This window comes from Diabrotica virgifera, chromosome 10 (genome assembly GCF_917563875.1).
Source record: "Diabrotica virgifera virgifera chromosome 10, PGI_DIABVI_V3a".
Taxonomy (NCBI): Eukaryota; Metazoa; Arthropoda; class Insecta; order Coleoptera; family Chrysomelidae; genus Diabrotica; species Diabrotica virgifera.
Window position 1 is genome coordinate 13091010 of NC_065452.1, and position 13014 is coordinate 13104023.

Below are 13014 nucleotides of genomic sequence, written 5' to 3' on the forward strand. Positions count from 1 at the left end.
AATCCCAAATATATCCCAAAAATCCTTAAGTATATTTCAGTTTTTGATTTAGTAGATTTTAGCTAAAAAATGGTAATTACCAGTTGGTGGTTTGGAATAATTAGGTTTCCAATTTTGTGGAATTCCTCTTGGGGCATTTAGGACGGATGTGCATATCACTGTATTTCTGTATTTACATGGCCTAAAAAGAATCTCCTGATTTTGTGAAAACAAAACTACTGAAAGAGTAAAAACTGACCTGGCAACCCTGTGTGCCAAAGCTGATACAAAGATTAAAAGGTTATCAAATCTCAAATCTGCTGATAAAACAATGGAATGGAAACCAGCTATTAAAAAAACAAATAAACAGGTTGTTAAATAAATCGAAAATTTCCATCAAAATAAAATACATATATAATAATAAGAAAAAATAAGGTTATAAAGGAAATTCTTTTTCTCCTCTGGAAGTTGCCGCAAACGTGTCACACCTCTAGAACAACATCTAGGGTCGTGACGTGACAGACAACTACTCAACTACAAAGTCGGCCAGGGCGTAAATTAGTTTAGCATAATAACATTTTTAAGTCGTTGCGATTGTTGAAAAAACTGAACTGTGATATGTAGTTGTCACAATGGTAATAAATTAGTTGCCCGTATAACTACAGGTTGTAACATCGTAATGTCAGTCGGGGTAGGGGACGTTGGCCGAAACAACTGAAAATACTCTTGGGCAACGTTGTATACAGTGCATTTGTTTGTACTGACAACCAATGCGTCGAAAAATTGCTACTTGGGCTGTCATTTCTTCACGACTAAAATTCATTGTTAGGTACACAATTATAACAATATGGCAAACAATTATAATCAATAACAAAAATAAAAACGTACAGACAATTAAAATCTTACATCTGACAGTTCTTGTGACAATTATTTCAAAGCCACCTTAAACAAGAACTTGCAGCAATTTATAGTTCCCATTTCTTCGCGGAAAATTAATATCATTTTGTTAGTAAATATAAAATTGTCGTTATTGTATAGAATTTACCATAAACTTGGAGAAAAAATGAAATCCAGTCTAATTTTAATTATCATTAACAAACTTATTGGAGGTTTCTAATATAAAGGGTAATTAATTTACTGTAATAAACGTATCTATGAGTTATCAACAATAAAACTAAAATATCTCGAAAACTAATAACCTTAGGTATAGGGAATATTTAAAAGATATGCAAGTATAATGAAAGAACTTTTCGATGGTAATATAAAATACAGGGTGTTCCATTTAAAAATATGAAGAAAATCTTTTATTTGCATTTTGACTTACCCTGTATACAATTTGTGTAGTGATAAAAAAATTGTACGTTGTTGCAAAACTACTTTAATATTGACAGTCAACAGCAGTAAAAAAATAAGTTTATATTATACTGTTAGAACCATACAGGGCGATCAAATCAGTATGATTTTTTGATAAAAGTGCTCATAACTTTGAAATACTCAGTATAACCCTAGACAAGTGTTATATCTTTTTAATCAAAAAAATGTAGACAAACCAAATTTTGAAAAAAATAGAGGGTGTTCCATTTAAAAAAACATAACTTTGGTTTGGCACCGTGTTATGGAGGACCCTGTATATTTCTCACTAATTTTAAAATGTGTACATTAAAGGTGTCTATAACTTTTATTAACAACTTTTTTTCATATATTTTATAATAACAGATATATTGGACTTTGTCACAGAAGTTGATCACCCTGAATATGTATAAACCGGATGTCCGACATCTCTGCACCTCTGTACCATAACCTGAATAAAAATACTAAATAGTACTGTGGGGGTGTGCTGTGGTACTTCTCTGGTTCCAAGGTTATTGTGGAATCCAAACTGTGTATCACCAAGTTGTTCTTCCATTTTTTGAGAGGTCCTAGAGTGCAAAATTCGTAGAAATATATTTAAAACTTAACTTATCAAGCTGATGGTTTGGTAGTCACTACATCTTTTCGCTTTGATTTTTTAGGTATCATCACAAAAGTCGACAGCAGCCAATCCGTTAGTAGTACAGCGTAGGTTAGTATATAGCCAGTTTGATAAACTTTATTAAAAAGATGAAGGAGAGATCTTTTCCTGGTCAGGTCCTGTAACTACGTTAATTTCAAGCTTGGATCTTTCATCATTAAACGGTTCATCAATGTAGTCTTTCCATCTGTCTATTTTATTTAACTCAGTGATAATCAGTTTTCCGTCTCTATCAACGATGCGTTATTTGCATGTTTTTTGTTCTGACCTGTGCGAGCTCTTTTATTTTTTTTATACATATTAAATGAATCATATTTTCTCAGTAACTCTTCAATTTCTAAGCATTTGTTTTCCAAGTATGTTTCTTTTGCAGCTCAGCAGCTCGTATTTTAGCCCTTATCTTTTTAGTAATTCGTTTATAGATTTCGATGTTTTGGTTCTTAAATTTGCGTCTTTTTCCCTTCAAATTCAAAATCTCATCGTTTATTCACTGTTGCTTCTTTGAATTTTTCTCTTTGAAATTTGGAGTTGAGTTGCTTATAATTGTTTTGATTTATTTCCAATGACCCTCGATGGATTCTTGTTGTTCGCTATTCTTAAAATTGCTCTCTAAATTGTTTGCAATCTCCTGACTCCTGTCCTGACTGTTGTTTCAAATAAAATCCGTATAGTTGGTTAGGGCACAGTATAAAGAGTGACAGTAGAACCACTCTCCAAAAAATTGGAAGTAAAATCTGTAGTCGCGCATGGCGACCGCGCAATGTTCGCAGTCGCTTTTGCCCCACTCTCGCATTGCTAGTCGCATAGAAACGTACGGATTTTAACAGGGAAAACCCGCATCCACCACTGGTGAATTACCAATTGCGTACTGCCGGTATTACTTCTTGAGATCAAAGCGCCGACAGAGGAGTGGTTTTACTGTGGAACTTCTATATACTGTGGTTAGGGTTAGCGAATCGTTGTTGTTTTATTCGTTTAAGTTTTAATTTTATTTCGGCTAACAATAAATTGTGATCAGATGGAACATCGGCGCCAGGACAGGTTTTTACAGACTTTACTGCATTTTATGTAACGTTCATTAATGGTTATGTAGTCAATAGGGAACTTTCACTAAAAATTTTTTTTGCATAAAATTGTTAATTTATGTTTAAAAATGTTATATTCAAAATATTACGTCTTAACAATGAATAGTGTACGCACAACATCTGATCAAAGTTCCGCGCCTAAAATTTCCGTTTCAAACAACTTCAAAAGCGAGAGCTGGGGTCTGACGTCATAGGCCACTCGTATGGTTTGCCCGTTCGGTGGACTATTGCATTTAATGCAGTTTGCTCATAGATAAATAATATAGTTGAAATATCTTGTTTTACTCTGTGGCAAAAATAATTTTTTCTGTGACAGGCAAAATATTAACATTTTATCTCTGTTGACATGTATCAAAAAGTTCTTTTTTATGAAATTAATTTTGTCGTTTCTTGTGTTGAAGAACAAAGAAGAAACAAGTAACTTAAAAATAAACAAAACTTTTAGTAATAAAAGTAAGAGTAACTAAAAGGTATTGGTGCTACTATAGTATGCGTTCTACAGTCGGGTTTCAACTATAGCTTGCGGTCTACCGAGGGATGCGGTGTAAGTATAAGCTGAGATGATAAAGATATTAACTTGTAAAATTACAAAATGATTCTTCTTATTTATGCGTATTATTAACTTTGTAAAGAAGGATTTTGTTGGCTATGTACACGTTCTATCGGTACGTCTGCTAATCACCATAATCTTTTCTCAGAAGGCTTTGAACACAATAATGAAAGGCTCCAGTAGGTACTAATAAACATTACAATAAAATATAATCTTTATTATAATGCAAATTACACCGTAATCTTTTCCAGGATATACGAAATCCTTCGATTAGAGGTAGGTAGATCAAACCCACGGGGTAAACCGTATACTATAATATAATGGTACCAAACTATTGTTATAAACGGTTTAAACATGCTTATTAATAACTCTTACTTATTTGCCTTGACACCTCGCATTTCTCCAATAGAATAGCTTTCACTACTTTTTATAAAAGTTGCCACCAAGAAGACATCAACGGTAGGTAAGTTGTCAGACTTACCCTCGTCCGTCATATTATGCGTTTTAAACTCTTTACAAAGTAGCACTCAACTTTATCAATTTCAGTTTAAAACTAAGCTGATTGGGGAACTACTTATTACAATATATAAGATGAACATAAATAATACCTAGAAATTTTCCATTAAAGACGATTAAAATGTAATATACCCGTGATACCTACCCTAATCGCGTTGTTTCCGACTGCTAGGCCAGTTGACCGTGGCCCGTGACGTCGGACCAATAGAAGGACGTTCAAGAGCCTCCTAAGATATTTGAATTTTATAGCATTTTCAAAGCGTCGTAATTAGCGTACGGGTCAAATATATTTGTTTTTTCGCATGCAAGCGTTTTAAGATCATGTTACCTTATGTTTTTTAATATCATTTTAATATTTAAAAATTTATGCAAGTTCCCTATTTGGTTCCTTACGATATTAAGGGGGATATCTGCTGGAGATTTCCATGTATATGTATAATCTCCGTTTAGGTAGTTTGAAAAGGTATTCATTATACATAGATTATGTTTTCTATTTTCAAGAGGCCTTGAATGTTTCATTTACTTTTATCAACTTTTATTGCGAAAATGCATATAAGCGTAGGTGTACTATTAGTAATTATCTTAAAAATGGCTGTTTATTCCATAAAAACTGTATTGTTTGCGTTTGATTTCAGGAAGTGTGATTACCGTGAAATTTATAAATTTTCTTTATTTCTGTAGGTATACCTATACCTACCGGAATTGGCTGTCGATGACAGATCTTGAATTTTCATCTTGAGATCAGCTTAGGCGATTGGTGGAAGGCAAAAGCGTAGAAAATAGTGTCGGACTGGTACGATGAGGAATGTGCACAAGAGCACAAGCAACATCACTGGCGAAGCGTCCATGTAACCACTGTTGCCATTGGTAGATAACCATTAGAAATCTTGCAAATAAATATTTTATGACGATGAATAATTCCATTTACCAATATTTTTACCAATAGAAATATATTATTATATTATGTGTTAATAGTACCTAATTCAGTAAATAGCCAACTACTATCGTGGACACACGAAATTATTGGCGAGTTTATGTGACTTAGTTGCACTTTATTATACTCTGTTACCAGCCTCATTTGTGGTTACAATGGTTATATGCTCGCTGTCGTTCGGGACCGGCTAGTGTCTGAAAATTTTGAAGGAGCGACGGTGTAAACGCGCTGTGTATATCAGTAGCCCTGTTACCAGATTTAAATTTGGTTACAGTACAGCCCAAATTTATTTAGCATTGTGGTTTTTAACGTCCATGTCTCACAACCATACAATAATATATACCACACGTAACATTTTAGGACCTTTTTTCAAATCTTCATCGACAGGCTTCGGTTACATAAAACTGGTTTCCAGGTCACAAAAGCCTTACGTGATATTTCAATCCTGGTTATTATCTCTTCATCCCAATCGCAATTTACATTTAACCAACTGCCAAGGTATTTAAAATGGTTTACCCGTTCTTAAGTGCGTGACTCATCAAACTGATTAGTCTAAAATCGCTGCATTTGGTGGGCCTGCTTTTCTTTGGTAATGTTATAAACAATGACTCCAACCAATCATCTGGTATTTTCCCTTCGTTGTAAATTTTGTTAAAGAAAGTGGTTAAGTAGGTAATGTTTTCCTCATCCAAAAGTTTAAGTAGCTCAGCAGGGATTTGATCTGGTCCGGGTGTTTTATTGTTTTTGGCTTGCTGTATACGCTTTTTGAAAACTCTAATATAAATTTTACAAATTAGACAAATAGGCAATTAAAATGGCATATTTATTTTTTCCCCACACGATTACTTAATTTTTTATAAAAAAATCAAATTTGACTATGAATTAAAAGTTTGGTTAAGTGAACCATAGATTTAAAAAAAATTAACTTTTATTACAAAAATTAATTTTTTTTAAACAAATATTTGATTTATGTTACCACCCAATCAACTGATTTATTTAAACTAGAAAAAAATCAGGTCCGGCTTTAAAAAATTAGTTCGTTTGGGTCTTAGAAAAAATTTCACCCTGTATACGTTTTTTGAAAACTCTAATATGAATTTTACAAATAAGACAAATAGGCAAATAAAATGGCATATTTATTTTTTCCCCACACGATTACTTAATTTTTTATAAAAAAAATCAAATTTGACTATGAATAATTATTAAAAGTTTGGTAAAGTGAACCATACATTTAAAAAAATTAACTTTTTTTACAAAAATTATTTTTTTGAACAAATATTTAATTTATGTTACCACCCAATCAACTGATTTATTCAAACTAGAAAAAGTCTGGCCCGGATTTAAAAAATTAGTTCGTTTTGGTCTTGGAAAAAATTTCACCCTGTATACGCTTTTTGAAAACTCTAATATGAATTTTATAAATTAGACAAATTGGCAATTATAATGGCATATTTATTTTTTTCCCCACACGATTACTTAATTTTTTATTAAAAAATCAAATTTGTCAAAATGGGAATTTTAACCTAAAAATGAAAAAAAAAAAAATGAAATCACGGTAACTCGCTACAACTCTGTTCCATTTTAATATTTTTTTTTCTGAAATTTTTACAGCACATATCTCTTACCATTGTGAAGACTATAAAAATTGTTGTATACTTTCAGTCTTCTTCTCGTAAAAGTTATGAATTTAAAAAAATAAAAGGTGCAGATTCGTGAATTGCAAAGTTAAATCGCAAAAATTAAGTGAAAAAATTTAAAATCTGTCTATTTGATCACGTCTAGGCTAAACTATAGAGTCCAAAGAGAAGTGTATGGGGAGTTCTAGATCTAGACGTGTTATAGAAAAAAAAATGGTGAAACTTTTAATTTTGAGAAAAACGTTGTTTATTATTTTTTTATTTTTATGGTAAAATTGCGATTTTGACAAATTTGATTTTTTAATAAAAAATTAAGTAATCGTGTGGGGAAAAAATAAATATGCCATTTTAATTGCCTATTTGTCTAATTTGTAAAATTCATATTAGAGTTTTCAAAAAGCGTATACAGCGTGAAATTTTTTCTAAGACCCAAACGAACTAATTTTTTAAAGCCGGACCTGATTTTTTTCTCGTTTGAATAAATCAGTTGATTGGGTGGTAACATAAATTAAATATTTGTTTAAAAAAAATTAATTTTTATAATAAAAGTTAATTTTATTAAATCTATGGTTCACTTTACCAAACTTTTAATTCGTAGTCAAATTTGATTTTTTTATAAAAAATTAAGTAATCGTGTGGGGAAAAAATAAATATTCCTTTTTTATGGCCTATTTGTCTAATTGGTAAAATTCATATTAAGAGTTTTCAAAAAGCGTATACAGGGTGAAATTTTTTCTAAGACCAAAACGAACTAATTTTTTAAAGCCGGACCTGATTTATTTTCTAGTTTGACTAAATCAGTTGATTAGGTGGTAATAGTGTAACGATTGACCAAAATAAGAGACACATCGATCTGACCGTTCAAAAATTATGACGAATACAAATTTCCGTCAAAATGCGAAACTCGCCCTGTATATTATTAAACAATGGGAGCAGATACGTTTTAATGGTCATTTGTTATTCCCCATAGGGGCCTCTATACGAGGTAGGAGTATGTACAGTTCCTCATGACTCACCCTGTATATTGTTTAAACGATCTGTAAATTTCGCCGGTGCTAAGTGCTTATTCTTGAAATGGCTGTAGTTGAAAGGACTTAAACGCCTCTCTAATCACGAGTGTATGCAAATTTTGAACACCTATATCTTAACCACTTTTTGTCCTACAGAAAACAAAAAAAATCATCGTCACTCGACATTCAAAATAGTGTAAGCGCCATCTTCTGGAAATTATTGTGGGAAAAATCTAAATGGGTTTCATATTTCATTTGCATATCGTAGATGTAGTAAGCATTAATAGCCTTTGTAAAAAATACCGAAAGTGCACTTGTACTCATATATGTTTGGTATTTGTAGTTTTTTTAAGGAAAAGAAGCGCAAGTTTGAGCCTAGCAAGTGTTCGGCTTGCGCCCTTTGGACTTGGCGCTCGGGTGCCTCGCACCCCTTGCACCCCCCGGGTTGAGAGGGCCCTGGCCATACGCCACTGAGTTTGATATTGATTTTTCGCATAATATTTATCATTTTTGCAGCTACTGTTATTTTTTGAGTTCATTGGATTTCCCGAAAAATACGAGGTTTATAAATATGTCGCTCATCCAGAACAAAAGTGTCACAACTCAAAAAACAACTTTTTAAAGAGGAGACAGAAATGAATTTTTTAGATCTTAATTTAACTGTAAGTTACGGTAACTGCTAAAATTTATAAATTAAAACGAAGAATATAGATGAGTCACTGTTTGTAATTGTGTAAGAAGCAAAACCAAAAAACTATGATATCTGATTTAACAGAAAAAAATAAACATTTTGAGTTATGTCATTTTTCTTTTAAAATATTGGTCATTTATTTAAACATTAACGAAAAATACCAAGGACACTTCTCGAAATACAACGGTTTTCATGATATAAAACGATACATCCACGTCGAATGTCAGAGCATAACTCAAAAGTGACATTGTTCCGGAATAAAAATATTCATTTTACCGCAAATGAATAATGACACTCACTACCGCCATCTTGCGAAGTTGGAAATAAACATCTATGTGAACTTTTAAAATGTATAGGATTTTTGGAGTCAATTTAACAAGATAAATGGAATTATGCATTTTTTTAGTTGTGTCAATTTCTTCCGGATGAGCGATGTATTTAGGCCGCTATTATATTAGGCAACTGGTGACGCCACTAAGTTGCTCCACTAGCAGGGCCGGCCCTAGGGTTTGCGGCGCCCTAGGCGAAAACAAATTTTGCGCCCTCATTACAGTTGAAAAAGTTCAACTAGCACTTTACCGGGACACGGTATTTCAACTCTGTGTTATGTTAATAATTTAATTTAATTTAATAAACCTTTGATTAATGACTGGGATATATAAATAAAATAACTGCTATTTTACATAACACAAACTTTAATTTCATAAAAAGCAAATGTAATTACATAAGACGTACTTTAACCAAAGGCATATGGGTTTAATGGGTCAAAGTTGAATTCTGTACATATAATTTTCATCATAAAAAACGGAGACTCAAAGTTAGTCTACAAATCTTTTATAACACTGTCTTAAACAATACACTGACTAACATATTGCAATATTGTTTGCTATTGGATTACTGTTCTATTAACTTCGGACTGAAAGTCACTTTTAAATACAGATTAGAAATTAACAGTATTTCTTGGCTAAAAACTAAAGTCCTAAGGGCACTTTTCTTGCTTTCTGCTTAGCAAATTCTTGAATGAGAACTTTTAAGTCTACTTGTCTTGCTCTCTCACTTTCAATAGATATTGTCGCCAGACCTACAAGTCTCTCCTGGCACATTGTACTGCGGAGATAGGTTTTAATTAATTTAAGTTTGGAAAAACTCCGTTCTGCACTAGCTACAGAAAGTGGCATCGTAAGCAAAATACGAAGTGCTACACATATGTTAGGAAATCCATTCTCAAGGTTGTGTTGGTAAATGTAGTTTAGGACTTCTTCAGGGCTTGATATAGAGTCGATGAGATGATGAGAAATTGCTTTCAATTCAGAACACAGTCCTACAGCATCAATATCAGATTCAATTAAACGTCCATCTTTTTGAATTCCTAATGATTTTTCTAAGTTGTTGCACATCGACTTAACCTCAGATGTAGTCTTGTTTTTAAGATCAGTAATGTTGTATAAAAATCCAAAGACACCAGATACTGTATTTAACTGGGAAAATCTTTCTTTTACCGCATTAGCAGCCGTGTCTAAAAGAGCAAAATAAAATTGAATCTTGAAACTTTCTGACGGGTCACTGGCAACATTTGCTGATTCATCTGTTGATTCATAATCAAACATTTTCTTCTTTTTTCTTATTCGGACCTTCTCCCTCTCAAAAATTGGTTCTATTCCAACTTCTTCTGCTACTTCCTTAGCATCAACCAGAACTCTCTGAAACTGTACATCACTTCTGGCTGTAACCAAAAACTCTTCGGTTTTTTTCAGGTGACTAACTGCTTTCTGGAGACTCAAATCCTTTTCTTGTAGTATCTTACTGGTTAGGTTTACCTGAAATAAAATATTGTGCCATGTAACAAGGGCAACAATAAACTTGAAGTCTGAGAGGTGTTTAAGTAATCCAAGTGCTTCTACCTTCGCAATACTGCCACTTGATCCTTTTAGAGAAGTGTCCTCAGAAATCTCCTCCAAAGCATCACACACATGAGACAAGTGGTACCGCAGAGGCGTTAGTGCATCAATTCGACTGGACCATCTTGTATCACTTAAGGGTTTTAATGTCAAAGCTGGAACATGACGGCGCAAAACATCCCATCGTCGAGTTGATGCCGAAAAAAACACATATGTTCGTTGAACCACATCGAAAAAAGTAGTAACCTCTACACAGCACGAAGCTGCATCGTTCACAACAAGGTTCAAAGTGTGTGAGCAGCATGGAACATAAAATGCACGTGGGTTGACATCTAAAATTCTCTTTTGAACTCCACTTTCTTTTCCTCTCATGTTGCTTCCGTTGTCATAACCTTGCCCACGAATATTCTCTACAGGCAAAGAAATCTCTTTTAACTTTTCTAAAACTACTTCCGTCATATACTCACCACTGGTACTTTCAGTGAGAGGCACAAATCCCAAAAAGTGTTCTTTTACAAGTACTTGATGATAACTAGATACTTCTGTTGAGGATGCCAGAGATGACTTTGGTAGTTCAACAAATCGAATAATAATTGTCATTTGCTCTACGTGACTAACATCTGGTGTGCAGTCTAAAATAATAGAAAAATATTTAGCCGTATGTACTGAGGACAATATATCTGCATTTATTGCATTAGCTAAAGTTTGAATCATCTCATTTTGTATATTTTTCCCTAAGTAATGAGTGTGCCTGTTGACATCACTTTTGATTTTTCTTAGATGCTCATTCATTATTGGGTCAAACATGGCCAAATATTCAATAAATTTTAAAAAATTTCCGTTGTCATTAACATCTAATTTTTCTGTCGTGCCGCGAAATGACAAGTTTTGGGACCCAAGAGTTTTGACGAGAGCAAACAGCCGTTCTAGAATTTTCTGCCAGTAAATTTCCTCTTGTTTTATTTTTTGTTCATAAACATTGTCAACAGTTAAATTTTTTTTAAGTGCTTTTTTCAGTGTTTTCCATTTTTCAAAGTTTTGAAGGTGATCATTTGATGTTTCGTGCGTTTCAAGGAGGGCCGACATATTGTGCCAGTCATTACAACCACTTTTGCCTAATGAAGAAGAGACATTTATGCCGCCAAACACCTTACAACAAAAACAGAAAACTTTGTCGGTAGATTTTGAGTATTGAAGATAGTCTCGGTACACATATTCACCATTTGGAAGCCTCCTTCTATAATGAAAGTCAGAAAATTTTCTGTTATTCACACCCTTCGGAAATTTTCCTTTTACTTGGTCAGGTCCATGCTCTACTAAAATGGTTCGTAAAGTTTGGCGATTAATATTTAGAGTGTCCCAAGACGCTGGATCAGCATAATCAAGCGTAACTTTGGGTGAGATTGAATTTTCCGGCAGTAATTCCACTGCATTATCTGTAACGTCAACGTCCATTTCAACGAAATTATTTTGAAATTCTTGCAGTTGACGTTCGTTGTTTTCTGCAGAAGTAGATGGCGGTTCAATAGCTGTTATCCTCCTAGGACATTCTTGAGGTTGGATCTGGATGATGATTCCCCCAGAAGTAGAAGGTGATTCAGTATCTGTTTTCTCTGTAGCATATTCTTGAGGTAGGAGCTGGTTGGTTTTTCCAGAGGTGGAAGGTGATTCATTATAACTTTCCTCCCTAAGAGTTGTGTCATTTGGTTTAATTAAATATTTTTCAAAAGACCCTTTAGCTTTTTTTGCTGACTCCTCTCTTTCCTGTCTTCTTTTCTTAAACCAAGAGCCCGAGTGTTTTCCTGACATCATATCTGGAAAGAAAACAATGATTGGATTAAGCTAACTTCATTTTGAAAAAATGAAAAAATTTTGAATGTCTTTACTCAAGATATGAAATTAGGATTACACCCCCAAGAAGCAAGGACTTCTCTTAAATAAAATTACATTAATAGCCTATTATTTTAATATTATTTATAAATACATTTAAAGTAGGCCTAATTTTGAAATCAATTTGATAGAAATTAGAAGTTAAAAAATTTTACAAAAAAATCCAATGGTCATTCTTGCTTAAAAAGTCAAGTTATACTGTTTTCAACAAAAAATAATTTGTTTTGATAAATATTTGGAAGCAAAATTAGAAATGTCCAGGTGGATTTCAAAACTAATAATTCATTCAACATTCATATTGTGTAATATTAAATAAATTAAACAACCACTCAGTTCGCCCAAATCCCAGAACAGCAGCCAGCATGACCAGCACTCAGCAGCCAGTTCCTAATCAATCACATCGGCATCGTAGGCGAAACAGAGGCAAGTGTTCACAAGGGGTTTTCTTTAAGTTATGATAATTAAACAATCTCAATTTTGATTTGATTTAGGCCTATATACAACAACAATATGACAATGGCCTATATGATATGATGACTGAAAAAAATTATAAATATGAAGAGTATAAGCTACTTACTTGTTAATTCAAACTTCCTTTTGCAGTTTTGTTATCGTAAATTAACAACTACTACTACTGTCAATCAATGCACAAACAAAGTCAACAACACTGCACTACTACACTAAACTGAAAAGTGAAAATGCATAACACGCAGCGCCCTAATGACAGACTAGTACTCTTATTCTGTTCACGCTATGACTGCTGGCTTGACTGAAGTGAAGAGTGTGGGGTTGCCGCGACCACTGCGCCACTAA